The 19,398-nt window shown below is 36.2% G+C and overlaps 1 protein-coding gene across 1 annotated transcript in view; it reads left to right on the plus strand.

Moving 5' to 3' along the window:
* The first annotated feature begins 16,488 nt into the window (after window positions 1-16,488).
* LOC145672561 (sodium channel protein Nach-like) overlaps window positions 16,489-19,398 on the plus strand; it is a 107,933-nt gene continuing 105,023 nt past the window's right edge. The window contains exon 1 of the mRNA XM_081741720.1: window positions 16,489-16,595. The gene's annotated coding sequence lies outside the window, so the exon portion shown is untranslated. The remainder of the gene's footprint in view (window positions 16,596-19,398) is intronic.

The raw sequence follows: 19,398 nt of genomic DNA on the forward strand, positions 1-19,398 counted from the left end.
AAATTATGTGTCTTCCATAACACACACTGAAATATTTCTTCATTAGTTTGTGACATTCGTTTAGATAAATTTATATCTATTAGTACGGGAATAAGTTGCATAGTACGTAATTCAATTTACAAGTTTAAGAAACATTCTTAATGGTGAATTACATGTGTTGTGTGATGTGTTAGTGTACCACAAGAGAAATTCTTGCAATGATAAAGTTTGAATTCCTCCAAATTGACTGGTAGAAAATGGAATTAAAATATATATTTGATACATAGCCGATGAGTTTGAAGTTGAGGCTGATTTATCCTATGAGAGTCAGGCTCGAGAGAACTGGTTATTTTTGTTCTTTGCTACCCGACAAGGTTGCAGATTTGCGTGTACACTCATGTCCAAAATTATTGTCGCATGTCTATAAATAATGTTGTTGTAGAAATATAATTTGATAACGAATTCGTCGGGTATTTCTTATGTTGTTAGTATGTGTAAAATTGGCAAAGACATATATGTGGTAAATTTCATATCAAAAGAGCAGTAAATTGGAACCATAAAACGAGATTAAATCTTCCTTGTTCATTTAGCAACATTTTGTTTTACTCATTCTAATTTTCGTATTTATAATTCTTTTCCTATGAAATTTACTACAAATATACATTTCCTGATTATACACATAGCATAGTATTAAAAGTACCCTGCAAAACCATTATCAAATTATATTCTTACAAGAAAACAGTTATAGATATGCTACAATCATTTTGGACATGAGTGTACATAGCTCAAAGCTGAAACGCATTTAAAATTTCTTGAGCAATACTTTAAATTTAATACAAAATAATAGCTTTTAAGACATAATTAAATGACGCTTGCTTGAAATGAAAATTAAATAGTATAGAATTTTAATTAATAAATGTCTTATTGCAATTTAGATTTGCATGTTTTAAATACTAAACAAACAGACAAAACTTCTTACCCTTCTTTTATTACCTAACCTACGTAGTGAAATAGTACAAAACTTTTGAACGTGAATTGGGGTGTTTCTATTATTAGGTTTTCATTAACCCTACAATGGTTGTTTTTATTTTATGTGAATAAAATAGTTTTGCAAGTGAAAACAAAAATGAGTAACGGAAGTACCGATATGCTTAATAGTGTCATCAATGCGGAAACTGTGGAATTATAACTAGCTTCGAACTTTCCCAATCTGGTTCAACGTCCATTAACAACTACATACTGTTATGTAGGAAAACGCATTATTTACCACTACGACCAATATCTGTCCCAGTATGCATTGTAGGGTTAATGGAAATAATTACGAAAGTTAATATGAATAATTATGACGAATGAGATATAAGAGGAATCGGGACAAATCAGAGAAAATCCACAGCCTCAATTTCTTTAGACAATAATCTATGAATGTATTATATACGAGGGCGAGTCAAAAATTATCTACACTTTTGTCATAACTTTTCTTACATTGCGCACTTTGTCTTCTGTCCTCGCATATTTTATTGTTATACTGTGAAAGTGATCTCAATTCCTCCATTTTTCTTCCTTTTGTTGCAGATATATAATGGCTGCCCCATTAGAAATTTGCGCCAAAGAGGAACAACGAGCAGTGATCCGATTCCTCTGGTCGGAGGATGTCAAAGGGTCAGGTATTCATCGCAGACTATCATCGCAATATGGGAGAAGTGCACTATCACGTTAAACTGACTTTTGTGGCTCGAGAAGTTTAAAAGTGGTCGAAAAAGTGTAACGCATGAAGAGAGAGCAGGACGGCCATCACCCTCCACTACAGATGACAACATTCAGCAAGCTCGAGAGATGGTTCTGGCGAATAGGCAAATCACTATCGACCTAGCTTCATCTGACTTTCACTTGTTTGGGCCACTCAAGGATGCTTTGCGTGGTCGCCGATTTGCCTCAGATTTAGACGTGCAAAGTGCGATATAAAAGTAGCTTCACGACCAACCGAAATCCTTTTATTTGGAAGGAATACGTAAGCTCGTTGACAGTTGTGCCGAGTGCATTGATAAGGCGGGAGATTACGTAGAAAAATGATGTGCATAGTATAACCCTAGCTTTATGTAAATAAACTTTAGAATGAAAAATGTAGATAATTTTTGACTTGGCCTTGTACTGTGTAACAAATTGAATTAACACACTTATGATACTAAAAGTTTAGTCCTTTAACAATCCAGAGAGCTTAATGAATGCTACAATATTTTAATGAGTGGAGAAAATGCCTTTGAGTAAACTAAATCGTACCATGGAGACAAATTGTGTTTAGGAAAACACAATATATATTAGCCATTTTTCTTTGCGTATTCAATTTCATTCTTCTAGTGTTTTTTTCTCTACAAACTACTTCAACCTAGTTTCTTTTTTTCCTTTTGCTTGTTGAGGCTTAGCGTCTGTTTTCAGCACCGAGGCTAAAACAGATGTTGAACTATAGTTGAATGTGTAATCCGAACTGTAATACGTTGAAATTTCAATGTGGAGAATCGAACCCGGATTGACATGCATTAAAAGGCGTGCTCTAGATGGACCAATGATTAGAGCCATGTTTATCCGGTACGACAAATGAACTTGCACCATCCAGGTGGCTGTACATCTTATCGCAAAATTCGCGGGTTTATTTAGTTATTACCAAGCAAACAATTGAATATTAATTCTTTTTTTTATATTTACTGTTTTCTGGAAAGTGTGGCTGATATGCCACAAGAAAGAAGATCGTGACAATGTTTTAGGGTAAAATCAGGTTGAAAGATCTTGGGGGGAAGGGAGGGAATTCCCAACTTTTAATATTTCTGGAAGAAAATTCTCCGCTACTAAAAATATATTGTGGGTGAATAAAGTGACGCTATTGTCATAAGTTTGAAAATTAATTACAGTAATTCATATACAGTTAGCATTATTTCACATGTAATTTATGGTTGTACAAGTAGTTCGCGGTATCCTTAATCTTACATTGTTTAACAATTATAGATGTCCAAATATGAGAACTCTCTACGTCGAAACATTCCAGTGCGAATAGTCTTTTCTTCACTTCTGCCCCTACTCCCTTCGACTGTTATGATTTGGTACTCTGGGTAAAATACCTGCAAACTAAAGTAGTAGTCTATAAAATAATTTGCAAGGTAGCACAATAATAAATGTGGGAAAGTGGAACTGACTACGTGTTCGTGGCCAGCTGTATATATTGTACGTAATAAAGTGGAGCACTAAAGTTCTGATCATAGTTTTATCAAATAGAGAATGAAATAATATTTCCACTTGTAACCGGAAACAGTCCACTCATGCAAACAACCAAAACTACTTTCGTATTTACAGTTATAGTAAGATTTGAGAATCCTGAAATTTAAAGTATGATATGTTTTTGTTTCCAGAAGTCCCCGTATTAAACTTACAAGACATACCGGCATAGACTGTGTCATTTACAAAGTGCATGTATCATAATAAAAGAAATGCTAAAATACACTTTGATCCTTTTCATCCTAACGTCTAAACAAATATTATCTTAGAAACATATCAGAGAAATGTTCTACCAAGATGCAGTTATATATTTATATTGCAGGACACATATTTTGACTGGACTTCCTTATACATTACGATACGAAGGGAAATAACCAAATTATTAGAAGCCAAGTGAATCATATCTCAAGTTTTCGACGACACTGCAAATAGGAAATAAAAAGAAATTAAGTTACTGCTTTATATTAAGTTTTCATATTATCCGAGCTCCTTCTTCTTTCTCACCTCAACCATAGATTGTTGGGCAACATGGAGATACTAAAACTTTTCTCTCTCTTGGGAGAGTTATTTTATACTTTGATAAGGTATCTTCTTCATAATTGCATCTAGATTTCTATCTTGGCCTTCCTATTCCTGGTTTCCCTTCTGCCCTTCCCTCTATCAACACGGTGATCCAATCGGAGTGCCGAATAAGAAGGCCAAGCATCCTGTTTCTTCTTTTTTCTATTATATTCATGATCTATCGTCCTTGACTAGCTTCCTTTAGTACGTCTTCATTCCTTTTCCTTTCGGTCCATGACATGCGTAGCATTCTGCACCAACACCACATTTCAAATGCTTCCAGCTTGGGTATTTCAGCTTTTCTCAATATCCACGTCCCTAATCCGTAAAACGCCACGCTTTATACTAGAGACTTAATAAATCGTTTTAGAACGTCTAACGACACATTTCTTGTTGTTGGCAGTCCTCCTTTCCTATTGAATGCTTGGTTAGCCTGTGCTATTCTGAAACTTACGTCTTTATCACTTCTTCTGGTCAAGTATATTAGACTTCCTAAATAGGAGAACGTCTTAAAATAATGAAATGAAATCTTTTAGTTTTACGTTACACGGGTATGCCGGATGTGCTAAAAAAGACGGTGATGATGAGAAATGAATCAAACAGTGGAATGAAGAAAGTGGAAGGAAACGGGAGAAACCTCGAGGAAACCCACGCATAAGGTGTTTGTCAACCAAAAAATTCACTTGGCGCGAGCTGGAATCTAACCAGTGACCCCATGCACCATAGGTGAACGCTCTACCACTGAGCCACCGCGGCCCGGGAACGTCTTAACGTCTTCGATTTGCTCTCCCTCTAGCCATACATTTGACTCTTCCAATTTTGCTCCTGTGCAGTTTATCACTTTGGTTTTCTTCTTATTTATCTTTGTTTTGCATTTTTTTTTTCAGTTGGTAATTTAAGTTTGAAAGTGTTTCCTGCAAGTCCTCTTCTTTCTCCGCTATTAGTGCTGGGATCATTAGAGCACGCAAGCCCCCACCACAAGGTAGAGGTATTTTCGAGGAGGTATAATGGGATAAACAATCATAAAGTTGCACATGCTTAATAGTACTGTCATTCTTAACGTAGATGATTGCTCTGTTTCTTTTTCTTTAAGAAAAATAAGCTGTTCTTGCTTTCATACTCTCAGAATTGGATATAAGACCAGCATAGTCCATTTTCTGTCCGATGTTATGTTCAACATTGACGTAAAGTTCTTCAAATCAATTTGCATTCACTATAGAGGATGAATTAGGTTTAATAGGTTTTAGTTTTCAAAACTTAGGCTCGTCAGTTTCCACTGTTACCTATCTTGACAGTAATATATGTACTATAAATACATAAGGGTTTTATGACATTAGTACCAAAGTTATTTTTAAATATAAAACAAACAATCTTTGTTCTTCAATCCATTGTCTGGTCTAATTTAGTCTATTAGACGATGACATAATCCACTTCTTAATGAGACACCAACTGTCTTCGACTTTTTATGTTCATTAAGATAAACATTTACATGCCCCCAATCATTATACCCAAAAAAAGTGATTTGCGAAATAGCTATTATCAGTGGAAAACAACTTCCAACAAAAACATAAAACCGAGTCTTCTCTCTTTAGAATGCACCAACTATGATCTATTAACACTGGAAATTTTTATGGGGAGATTCCTCAAACCCACAAAGGGTTGTTGGTTTTGTTTTTAAAAAATCCAACAAGATGTTATCAGCAGTTGTCCATTTTATAATTAGTTGCTGTTACAGTCATATAAAAATGAGATCACAAGTTGCTTAGAAAATAAGGTACTGGAACCCTTTCCTTGGGATTGCCTGGATCCATTTCATTTGAGTATCATAACAAATGTAATTTAAATATTACAAGGCTTTTTATCTGGTCAGAATATCAATAGTAATTTTATCCTCCCACTTCTCCGAATTAAATAAAATATGTATCTGGTTGTATTTGTCATACCAGGCAACAGTTTTCTACTATTGGTGGTAGCTGAGTCTGTTTTAATGAATGATACTAGTTAACGAATAATACTGTAACTTCTTGTAGGAAAAACGAAATAAATCTTGCGTGTTTTGTGTACAGTCCGCAGCAAAAAACCCTGCAACATAAGTATGTAAGTTTATTGGGAAACTACGCCTGAGCCCAGGGAATCAACATAACGTCTGAATGGCACGAATCACGCAGGAGGAATCTCGGTGTTCTCCACTGCACACTTATTTTGGAGCAAAAGACTTCGTCGTTTCACAATAAACTTACATGCTCATGCTGCAGGTTTTTTGGTGCGGACTGTACAAGGGTACATATACCCTTACGGGCTAAGAAAATTTAAAGTAACACCTTTACCTTTAATTATATAAAAAATATTACTGAATGTGGTCAAGAACCGTCCTTGGGATGACCTGTAAAATCAAATAACTTGGAATTCCAAGGGCTAATATATTTACCATTTTTTAGTTCACGTGTGTAGAGGTGTCAAACATTTTCTACTGTTAAAATTGCGTAGTGAAATAAAATCAGTCCCTGATCTCCCCGGAGGACTTTCATGTACTGTTGTCACTTCTTCGGTATCAGCTAATGAATAATTCCACCACACCAGATTAATAGGAGTTTCATACTCATCATGTAATTTCTGAGGATCGGATGCTTTTAAATGTGTACCCACATTGATAGTAATTTCGATATTGCTAGTGATACAGATATTGCGATATTAGAACTATTTACCAAGATCTCGTTTTCGGTTGCTTTCCATCGCAAAGAACTATATTATTTACATGCTTTGTCGGACTTTCTGTCCAACACTCGGCAAATTTCCGTAACATATTACGATTGTCAGTTTGTCACAAAAACGAATTGATTAATTAGCCATTAATTCACCACTAACTACAAAATGTGTTTGTGGGTAGGGGGAGCGTTCAAAGCCAGTTCTTACGAAAACGTAAACATGGACACTAAGAATTCAGTTGCATTGTGCCTGTTCTGCATTTTTAAATTATATTAGTTATTATGTTAGTAATATGGCAAAACACTCACCTACAAAGAAAGATGTTATATGTTCATTACATGATTCAATATGAAGTTCCAATCAATGGAACAAGCATCTTTCTTCCCCTTTCCTTCAATAAATAAAACTCGTTTCCACCGTGAATGACAATAAACTTGCTTATGATAAACAAGACTGTTTTTAATATAAAAACTAAATAGAACAGGTGTTCGTTACGAAGAACGTTACTGTTGAGTTCCTGCTTATAAGCGAACTTGACGACAACCAACCAATTGTTCTAATGCATACAGTACCGGCGGAAGGGCCGGGCGATCCGGGCAACCGCCCGGGGCGCCAAATTTTAGGGGAGTTGGGGGGCGCCAAAATCCTTGCTAAATTTATATTATAAGGTACTAAAAATTAACTTTTTCATAAATTTCGTAGCAACATTGGTTACTACATCATGCCATAGGCCTCACACTTTATAACAACCCCGGTTTCTTCTTGAATCTCCTATAAAGGAAATACCTTCATCCCTTCACCTTATTTGTCTATAAAAAGATCTCCGCTGACAAAGCTAAAGGCTATTGTTGAGAGTTGGGAGTTTTGAGCAACAATAACACACTCTGACACTTACAACCGCCGCGGTGCCGACAATTGCACTCCTTGCGACAAAGCTATGTCGGCCGCTCTAACAATACACACAAACAATATTGAGTTATCGGCAACCAAAAAGAAATTAGTCCTGTTTGTACTGTCAAATGTCTCGTGAAAGAAAATTATAAATCAGAAGTCATGTACATGTAGTGCAGGCTTCATGCTGTGCGTGTTCTTCTTTTGTCTCCTGAATTTCGACTCTTAGTAGAAGAATCATGGCGTTAATGTGTTCTTTATCAACATGTCGAAAAAAAAAAAGCCTTCTGGAAATGTATACAGAAAAAGAAGAGCACAATTAGCGGCTGAAAATGAGAAACGGGCAGCAGCATTAAAGAAATTGTTTCGTACTCCTGAAACAGACAATAATGGAAGTGAAAACGTAGAACCAGAGAATGAGGAAACCAGCAAGAAATCGACAAATATTCCAGAAGATAACAACACAGTACAGGTAAGTAGGCCTACATTACGTAACGTATTTTCGTTTTATTACGTTTAATAGAGAAGAGGTGTTTACACACGTAGCGTCTTAGCAGGCTGGGGTGGGTAGGGTGGCGGCCTCTCAGATAGGCGGCGAACTTCAGGCTCAAAGTAAGTTCTTTCCCCATTGATATAAGTAGCAATAATTACATTCTATACCAACACTGATGCTTGATACATGTACCAAAGCGATAAGACTTTTACTCGTTAGACGTGTATTAACCAACTTTAGCTGTATTTCAAGCATTCATCTATTAATTAAGTAGAGGGCCTCAATAGTCTAGAGGTTAAAGCGTTGGACTGATGTCTACGTGCTCCTGGGTTCAATCCCCGGACTTTCCGCTTTTCAACGGCAGGAAAACTGGGGAGTCACATAAATACAGATATGACGGTCACTTGGCCTTCTCTTTGGCAGTTAACAATGTTGTTTCTGTATATATGTGTAAATAAATGCTGTATCGCATCATCAATTTTAATTTTATATAAATCGTTGTTTCTTGAATCGTTCTGTAAATTTCTAATCAGTGACGTAGAATATTTTGCATGCTCATGTGTAAATAATTGTTTCGTATATCGTTTACCAAAACTTACTCTGTGTATTTAACTGACAAAAGTTAAGATCTTACTCAGTTTGATAATTGACTCTTATAGTTATAGTTATAGAGTTCAAGGAGTTATCCTTTAAAAGCAGCTATCTGTAAGGTAGCATAGCAAATTTAAACTCACAAGTAAACCTTACGTTTGGGTGAATCGAGTTGCTGACTGAGACACATATGAGAAAGTAGTACTAAATGTGGTCAGTATTTCAGTGAAGCTGTAGGTGCGAAGCTCCAGGGGTTTAGGAGATACAGCTACCAGAACATCACATGGAAGTACAGAATAGTCTTCATACAGTTGGAGGTAAAAGCCCTGTAAGACCTCTTGTAACGACAAAAGGTGAATAACAAATATATGGGTACATATTAGAACTAGGGGGAAGTTATATAGTAAGGATATACCTGACGGCAGCCATCTTGAAATCCGCCATTTTAAATTATGTTTAAGTTTTTAAAATAGGAATAGGGTCATGTGATACATGATTTAAGGCGCAAATTTAATCAGAAGAACAATGGTGACGTTAATTTTGATTTACGCGCAATTGGTAAAAAGTTACAGGGAAATTAAATATTGTTGCAGCATATGTATTAGTCCTTTGCCCCATCTTGTAAATTTTGTGTTAATGATAATAATTAAATAAAAAGCAGGTGGATAAATATTAGGTCTATGGTAAGAGTTGCCTTGATGGCGGCCATGTTCAACTCCGCCATTTTGAATCAGACAAAAGTTTTAAACAAAACGCATAACATTGACACCTTATTAATAGCAAATTTTACCATAAATCCAACGGTATAACCATTTTTGCTTTATCATTAACCAGCATTTGTTATCGCATAAACAAGTTGCTAATTTAAACAATAATGACCAAAGTGGAATTGAGTCATAATTGAAATTGAGTCTTTCTTCCAGAAAAGTCCTCAATTAGTACAATCAATATGTAGTTCAGGAAAGAGTGCATGACTTGCACAAATGCTCTGCTCACAGTGAGCACACCTGACAAAGGCATCAAGCAACTAACATTGTAACGCCACCATTGCATTTCTGATGATCTTCTAGCCCGATGTCATCTATTGCATTACTCTATTCCCATTTAATTTTGTGTTAATGATAAAGCAAAAATGGTTATACCATTGGATTTATGGTAAAATTTGCTATTAATAAGGTGTCAATGTTATGCGTTTTGTTTAAAACTTTTGTCTGATTCAAAATGGCGGAGTTCAACATGGCCGCCATCAAGGCAACTCTTACCATAGACCTAATATTTATCCACCTGCTGTTTATTTAATTATTATCATTAACACAAAATTTACAAGGTGGGGTAAAGGACTAATACATATGGTGCAACAATATTTAATTTCCCTGTATCTTTTTACTAATTGCGCGTAAATCAAAATTAACGTCACCATTGTTCTTCTAATTAAATTTTCGCCTTAAATCATGTATCACATGACCCTATTCCTATTTTAAAAACTTAACCTTAATTCAAAATGGCGGATTTCAAGATGGCCGCCATCAGGTATACCCTTACTATATGACTTCCCCCTAGTCCTAATATGTACCCATATATTTGTTATTCAGCTTTTGTCGTTACAAGAGGTCCTACAGGGCTTTTACCTCCAACTGTATGAAGACTATTCTGTACTTCCATGTGATGTTCTGGTAGCTGTATCTCCTAAACCCCTGGAGCTTCGCACCTACAACTTCACTGAAATACTGAAAACATTTAGTACTACTTTCTCATATGTGTCTCAGTCAGCAACTCGATTCACCCAAACGTAAGGTTTACTTGTCAGTAATACCAATGGGTTGTAGGGGGCGCCATATGGATTCTTTGCCCGGGTGATATTTTCCCCATTCCGCCGGCCCTGAATGCATATTTGACCTTTACGCTAATTCGACACAAACATGCTTTGTAACCGTAGTGCGCAAATACAAGGAAGATAGGTAACATCATTGTGAAGTCTCCTTACAGCGATAAATATTTATCTATATTATAAAATTGAAAGTGACTATGTTTGTGACTCTAATCGCTTGAACCGCCAGACCGATCTCTATCAAATTTTTGACGTAGATGCGGTTCTGATCTGGGAGTGTTTTTAGATATTCACTTTTCACGGTAGGACTTAGGGGCGAGGGGGAGTTATAAAACAATAAATAAAACTTAATAACGCTTGACCCAAACAACCAATCTCGATCAAATTTTCAACATAGATGAGGTTCGTGCCTGGGGTGTTTGTTATCATTTCAGCTTGACGGAGCAACGTAGGGTGGGGGAGGAAGGGGGAAATATACTAAAATCAATACATTTTATATATATATATATATATGACTATGTTCGTGAGTTAACAACTCTTGAACCACCCGATCGATCTCAATCAAATTTTCAACATAGATAAGGTTCGGGTCTGGGATTTTTCGTCATTTCACTTTTACAGTGCAACGTAGGGGAGGGGGAGGGGAGATATACGTTAAAAAAATAAAAATAAAAGTGACAGTCTTTGTGACTTCATCACGCTTAAACCATCCGACCGATCTTAACCAAATATTCAACATAGATGAGTTTTGGACCTGGGGTGGTTTCTACCATATCACTCTTACTGTAGAACCTAGTGGGGGAGGGGAAGGAAGAGATCTATAAAAATAAATAAAACTTAATAACTATTGAACCATCCGAGGGATCTCGATCAAATTTTCAACATAGATAAAATGGGCTGGAAAATTCTTTTTTCTTTTTCTTTTACATTTTCACTTTGACGGTAGAACTTAGGGGAAGGGAAGGGAGGGGAGAATTATATATAAAAATAAAAAAAAACAACTCTTGAACCACTCAACCGATCTCGATCAAATTTTCAAAATAGATGAGGTTCGAGGCTAGGATAGTATTTATCTATTCACTTTGATGATAAAACTTGGGGTTGGGGGGGGGGGAGAAGTTAAAAATAATAGGTCTTGAACCAAACGATCAATCTAGATTAAATTTTTAACATAGATGAGGTTCGGGCCGGAGGTGTCTTTTTATCATTTCACTTTGACGGTAGAACTTAGAAGAGGGAGATAGGAGGGGAGATATATAAAAATAAATAAAATTTAATAACTCTTAGACCACCGGACTGATCTCGATCAAATTTACAACGTAGATGAAGATTAAACCTGAGATGGTTTTTGTAATATCACTTTGACTGTGTAAGGCGGGGAGGGGAGAAACATTTAAAAATGATCGAAATCAGTGTCGAATCCATAGCTTTCCGGGTCACTGAGATGAACAATTGCACTTCTGATGCCATTTAAATAAAAATTCAGGCCCGAAACTTGGGGAGGGGGAAATATATAAAAATGATGGAAATGACCAATACCAGTGTGGAATTCATAATTTCAATATCGCTGAGATTAACAATGACACTTCTGATGCCGTGTTCTGCAAGATGAGGAGGGCAGGGGGATAAAAAAAAAATAAAAAATGACCGATGTCAAAGAGCGCTTTAGTAATAGTAAAAGGTGACTGACTAACGGAAAATATTAATAGTTTTTCTTAATTTAGCCAAGCGAAGTGGATAATTTATGCTAGTTTTAAATAATATTTTTTTATATAAGCTAGTTTTGAATGACCTTGTGTCAATTTTTGCCGTTCACCTACGTGTAGTTAAATTTCAAATTGATTTCGTGCCAATCATTTGATCAGATATGATCAACAATTTGTAATGTTTGATCAACTTTACTAACATAAATAACTTATAGGCCTAGGCTACTTTTAGTAGGGGGTTAGACTCTACGCTAGCCCTCCCTCTATGCCAAATTCGAAATTTCTCGATGCTAATCTATTATCTTCGTTTGATCAGGTGTGATCAACAATTTCCCATGTTTGACCAACTTTACTATCAGAACTATAAAGATTAGCAAAGGGGGAGTTAGCCGACTATCGATTACATCTCCGATTCGAGTCTATATTACGTCAATCGTTTCATCAGATATGATCAATAATTTGTAACGTTTGATCAGGTTTACTAACGTAAGTATGAGCTATATTTATTAGGGGGGATAGATGCACCCTAGCCCCCTTTTAAGCCAAATTCGAAATTTGTCGATGCTAATCGTTTGACCTTTGTTTGATCAGGTTTAATCAATTTCCAACGTTTGATCAACTTTACTAACAGAGCTATAAACGTTAGAAGGATGGACTAGTCCGGCTAAACCTCCGATTCGACTCTTTATTATGTCAATCGTTTGATCACTGTTTGATCAAGTGATCAACAATTTCTAACATTTGGTTAGCTTTGCTAGTATAAATATAAGCTATATTTAGTAGAGGAGCTAACTACACGTAGCTCCCAGTAGCACAAGATTTTAAATTTTTCAATACTAATTGTTTGATCAGGCATGATTTTGCAACAATATATTTTAGGTTCTTTTTAGGATCAAAAGATTCAATATATTTCAATCAAGAATTTTCTTGTAGGTCTTATCTGGAGAAGTGCATATAATGTACTATCAGTTAATATCCTATCCCAAACTATCAGTTAAATCAATATGATGTGCTTATTCCGTAGAAAATACGAAAACTCAATTTAGGAGGCTATTTAAAAAAATTGTGGACCCTGATCAGAAAACTAATTATTGGTCAAAATCACAATCTTTTGATCCATTTTTGGTTTTCCTAAAATTCTTGTTAACGTATAAGCGTGAAACAAAACATCTTACAAATCGTTATTCCTAAAACAAAAAAACAAAAAAAAAAAAAAATTGATGCTGCTGGTCACTGATTCAGGCTTCCAACTTCTAGCTCAGGCATTTCGTGTTCGCTGCTGCCAAGGCCTATCGTTTGTCTACTTTTGACCTTCCTGGAAGTCAGAGTATAACAGAATTCTGTTAGGTGCATGTCTGGGAATTACAAGGCATTTGCTACAAAGTATATTCCCATTACACATTGATGAAATATATATTTCTGGATTTGCGTATGCACGATTTCCTTTACACTGATATGGACCGCCACTCCACGTTTTCTTGAATTAGAAATAGCTCGTGTTGAACTTCAACTTTTCAATGATTTTGGAAAGCCCTAGCTTCAGGACTATGCATTTTTTCCCTGAGGTCCATACGGACTTTTACTCTTATTTTGGTGTGAGGAATCACCTCTTATAGTTTGTCGATATAATCTATATATAGGTATATATACCTTTTCCAGAACTAAAGTCTAGCCTCAAGGGAACACGTTTCACTTAAAGAATTCAAGTGGAAATAGGAAATCTCTTACGTGAACTCCAGCAAATGATTTCCAGTATTGTTACCAACAGCAATCGTTGAGTTGATTTTGAGTTTAAAGTCCCGTTCAGCAGCGAGGTTGTATGAGACGTGGACCTACTTATTAAAAGTGGAATCCGAACCACATGAGCTCCTGCCAGGAAACAGCAATTATGGGACGTTAAACTGAAAGATTTTATTTTCATTTTGTTACCAATAACAGCATTGACTCCGAGTAGCATATTCATTAACATCTTCAGTACGAGTGGCCCCTGATTCATTTTCCGTTGCGGAAACTCGTTCAAAGAGGTGTGAAAACCTTTTCAGAGCAGCTATTCTGAGTGACGTTTTTCCTTATTCATACCAGACAAATGCTGGGATTGTACCTAATGTAAATACGCAATTGCCTTCGTTTCCCACTTTCGCGGGCTTTGTGATCACCGATGGACCTCATCCTTCATACGTAACAGGCTTAAAGGGTTATAGATATAGGTAGTTCCTATTCCTAATAACAATAAACAGCAGCAATAAAGAATACACGAGTTTGTGAAAGCCGAAGGTTATTTCGAAGGTGAGTACAACAGTAAACAGTGATGTGGTAAGTACCAAAACTTATGAGTCCACTACATTTTACGTATGTGTGTGTCACGCCTCATACTTGTGTAATACTGTGGATCTTAAATTCAGGGATAATTTCCTATGGCTACTACATGACGGTCCTGAAATTAATGCACAACATGTTTATTTTATTGTATAAAAAGCTCCACATACATGATTCTTTTTCTTTTTTTTTTTAACTTGATATACCATGACATGTCATATTGATGGAATTATCTAGGTTTTATTTATTTGAAAAATAATGTTTAATATTGTTGTCAGATTAAAATCTCAACTTTGTGAGTAAAATGGATGAGAAGGAAGCAAAGGAGAATGTGATAATTAATGGCAACATTGAATTATTGTTATTGGAAAATAAATATCGATTGTTGTCAACTCAATAGCGTATTTTTTATAGTCTACTATTTTCATGTTTTGTTGAACCACATGCCATCAATCTGGAGATCTGTACGATTGTCAATGATAAAATTGTCACGACATGTGTACTGGTACTCACAGAAAAGAAAATTATTTGATATTTGCAGTCCTCTATTTAGCTGTGAAAAGATGTGGCAATCATATATGTTATGTGGCAATTTTATGCTGTGTATTTCCTTAAGAAAGTGCCGAACGAAAGACTTGTCGCAGTGCCTACAGCGAGAACTTCGGTAACACTAGCCAACAGTGAAAATGTAACTGGAATGAAATAAATTTGTTAACTATATTGACGACGCTGATAACGGAAACGACAATGAAAAACTCGAATTAGCTCTCGTTTCCAGGTGAAAGGCGGGTGCATTTAATTACAAGTATTATACTCTATTAGCATTCATTGTCAATCCTTTCCCATTAGGCTTCGAAATCTCGTTGATGGTAGACAGAATGATTACGTTTTTTACAGGCAACAATAGCGGTATGTATTTTGTCGTTATTTTTAGCCCGGACTCCTAGCAACTAGGGGGAGGGGAAGGGGAAGAAGGCAGGAGCGGAGCATGTTTCATTTAAGCGTAGTTTCAGTCTGTTACAAGTTGTGTTCTGGAAAAAGGTTTTACTTAAGTGTAGTGAGTGCGTATGGTCACTAATTCCTGTCACTAATTCAGGCCATGTGATTCATTATGACTCACAAATGCGTAAACAGCGCTGACAAATTTTGCTACAGTTGCGGAGAGTCTATATTGCAATTGCAAAGGATACCAAGGGAGGCGTACAGACCGTACTTTGGCTGTGAAATCGGGGAACACATGCCCTGGGTTCCTCACGTATGTTGCAATTTTATATCTTCTGTCTTCATTCGTCGTTGTATCGTAAAAGATCATCCAGGGGCTTTGCTATACCCATGATCTGGCGAGAACCATCAAACCATATGAATGATTGTTACTTTTTTATGGCAACTCCATTAACATATGGTATTTCCAAGAAGAAAAAGTCTTCTTTGACATATCCCAACGTACTATCGGCCATGTGACCAGTGCCTCACGCAGACGGACTGCCTGTTCCTGTTCCACCTGCTTTGTTCAAGTGTCAACAAACTTTCTAGGAAATAAGAGGGCAGAAAACTGTAAGGAACTTGGGGCAAATCTTCTGCACTGCTACGATGGATTGAGGTGCAATACTGGGGTGCAACATTTCCTCAAAGTCACATTTCTTAGATTCCCACTTGGACTTCTTTTCTGACAACTATGGTGCTGTAAGCGACGAGCACGAGGAACGTTTCCACCAGCAAATTTCGGACATGGAAATGAGATATCAAGGAAAGTGAAGTGCCGATTAATGTTAGCCGATTACAACTGGACACTAATCAAAGACGCCAAAAGAAAATTGCAAACGCCAGGCATGGCGGTTGCGCCTTCAGTGACCTTAGTCCGAGGGATAACAACCTAAATACGTGCATAAGCTTATATAGGCAATAAAGTAAAGTTATCATAACTTCAAAACGAGGGCTAATCTTGCGTTTTCATTGATATTTTCGTTATCAGCACACACGAAAACAAAGATTAGCTGTTTTCATGCCAGTTACAGAAAAAAGGAGAAATTTTGTTGGATAGTGTAATCGAAGTTAACCTTGGCAATGTTTTTATTGTTTTTCCAGACAACAATTTACTATCTACAACACGCAACAAAGGATATAGAAACAATTCTATGGAAATAAAAATCATTAGTAACTCAATTTTTATTGAACTAAATTTATGTACAGTATGTTAAAAGGACAATGAATTCGGTTCCATAAAGACGACAGAAGAAATTAAGTTGTTTGTTTTAAAAAGGTATGTGTTTTTTCTTCAGCAGATTATTGTAGTTTCGATGTCTACTATACATTTTCTATTTTGTTCCACAGACAGGAGGGGGGCCACGGTAGCTCAACAGTAAAGTACTCGTATGTCGTGCTAGGGGTCCCTGAATCGATAACAGATCTTGTGAGTTTAGGTTGATAATTATGGTTTCCATAGTGTTTTCTCTAATTTCCTTCCACATTCTCATTCCACGTAGTTCAGATTCCACGTTAATCAGTAGGCCCCGTTTTATATAGCCTCGCTGCTGAAAAGGTTGTTTATAAAAAAATTGGTTGAGTTGATTTCGAGTTTATCATTTTCTTTCTTCACCCGCCTCCTTCAGCTTACACAGGGCATAATAGTGGAACCTTAGCTAGAACTTTTATTTCGTGTTATTTCTTACATAGGCAGGTAGAAGTAGAAATTTTTTGCTAGTATTTCATCCTCTTTAGTTAAAAGAAAAATGATTTCCTTATTATTAGCTGTCAAGATTTAAACAAGATACCAGTTTATTTTTTTAAGTAAAGTGCATCGAAATTTTCGAAATTACTTGTGTTAATTTAAGAACTCCACATTTTGGTTGGAAATTCTAATCGAGTGTTATTAAACTAACGTGTTAGCGTCCTTTTTGCACAATCACAATGTCTCTGATTCGAATGCGGCGGGCAGCTATTCCGGCATAATATACTCCAGGATTTTCCTTAGATTCAACATCTAGATTCTAGAATTATTTTTCAGTATAGACTCTGACAGTCTTCTTCTTTTGACCTTCTTTCTACATAAATATGCATAGAACAAAATCATATATATATATATATATATATATATATATATATATATATACTACACAATGAAGCCTGGAGGGATGTGAACTAGGGATTACCTATAAAGATAAAAATGAGTCACAAGAATGCAAGAAGAAACGGTTGGTCAGTACACAAAAGCAATCGGTGACTGGATACCGAGACAAGAAAATGCACTAGTGCACATTGTCATACAAGCTACTTTGACGAAATCAAGAAACATTGTTTAGTAACATGTGGAGAAGAATCGCTGAAGATAGATGCTTGTGGAGAAAAGTAGATACTTTCATCCAGTAATAGATTGATAATGGTTGATTATGTTGTATATTAAATACATGTTATATCAAATTTGCAATTAATTTAGCATAAGTTTTACATTGAATATACCGTATAGCCAGGGGTAAAAGTTCGAGGGAATGTGGGGGACCGTCGGCCTCTACCTCGAAAAAATATGTACGGCGTACCCCCAGTTCCTAAAAAATTACAATGAACAAAGATAGGCAGGGAAAACGGCGTGGCGTCATGCTGCTACATACCGTCCCCCCACCTTTTCAGATCCACTTTTACCTCTACGTATATCACTAGTAATGCGGATAATATGTCGCGTTTCCTTACTTGAACTCCCTCTGATGTAATAATCCATTGAGTTCACACAAAAGGGTAACATTCTTTAAAATGTATTTTTAATTTCGATCATATATTGTTTTTCTTCTTCAATGGATAGCAATTACTTGGCGAAAGCTTTTGATAAGGGACATTCCATATTAAACTACCCAGAAAAATCTGAAAAAGACATTCACCGATTTAGATTTTCATAGAATTTGGTACAGTTGTTAGAACCAATCTTCTCTAACCTGTACAGTCTCGGAGACATGGGTTGTCAAAGTTTCAAAAAAGTTACTCGTAAACATTGTTTGCGTGTTCCTGCTTCTATTGGAGGGAAAAGACCATTGCTCATTGACTAAGGAACCTATTTGCTTTACAAACCTTTACAAAATATCAACCAATTCATATAGCTTATAAATCAAACAATTTCATCAACCTAACGCATGTAGAAAGTATACTAAAAATCAGTGTCGTGCATTTCACCTAAGTAAACCAAGCACTGCTTGGGCACTGTTATGTTAAAAGAAATTAAATAATTTTTATTTCTTATTTTATACTTCGAAGAATCACGATTATAAATTCATGCTTAAACTTTTTGTTTATTTAATAACGAATTTCCGAAATAGTTCTAAGTGTGTTTTGTATCATACAAACGGCAAGAGTGTATGGTACATCTCTCCGCTGTGACAAAGCATAGCCAGAGATATACATACAAGTTGGACCGCTGTTTACACCGAGGTTAAAAGTGTCGTTACCATGAAAAACCACGTCAGCATAGGTTTTAACCAATGATAGAAGCCTCAAGAACAAAGTCTGGGCATGCCTGTAATACTTTTATCTTCTTTTTTGTCATTTTTTTGTGATTGTTTCCTACTTGTCACTGAATATTTACTTGGACGCAATGTCCAGATGGTCTATTTCTATTAGAGAATGTTCACATTGCTCTGTAACAGAATGGAGGGAAAATGTATTTCCCTTGTAAGGAGATCCGAGGAACGTAAGGATATAGATTTAACTTTTTGGACTTACCTGGATAGTCTCTGGAAGGCAGATCCACATCTTGTGATCAGAACAGGGATAAAAGTGCGGGGGGACCCCATCCCCCTACCTCTAAAAATATGTATGGCGTCCCCCAGTTCCTAAAAAAATACAATGGACAAAGATAGGCAGGGGGAACGAGATGGTATCATGCCGCTACCTACCGTCCCCCCACCTTTTCAGATCCACTTTTACCCCTGGATCAAAAGTGTACAAAATCAACGTTTTGGTACTGAACTGGTACGGCACGTTATCCCAGATCCTTTTGTAATAGATTTAGGGACATGAGCTATCTACATACAGCAATAGCAGATACTCTCTTTCTCTTCTAGCAGCAATTGTTTGAAACG

This window comes from Thermobia domestica, chromosome 16 (assembly GCF_964235325.1).
Source record: "Thermobia domestica chromosome 16, izTheDome1.hap1.1, whole genome shotgun sequence".
In the NCBI taxonomy this organism is placed as follows: Eukaryota; Metazoa; Arthropoda; class Insecta; order Zygentoma; family Lepismatidae; genus Thermobia; species Thermobia domestica.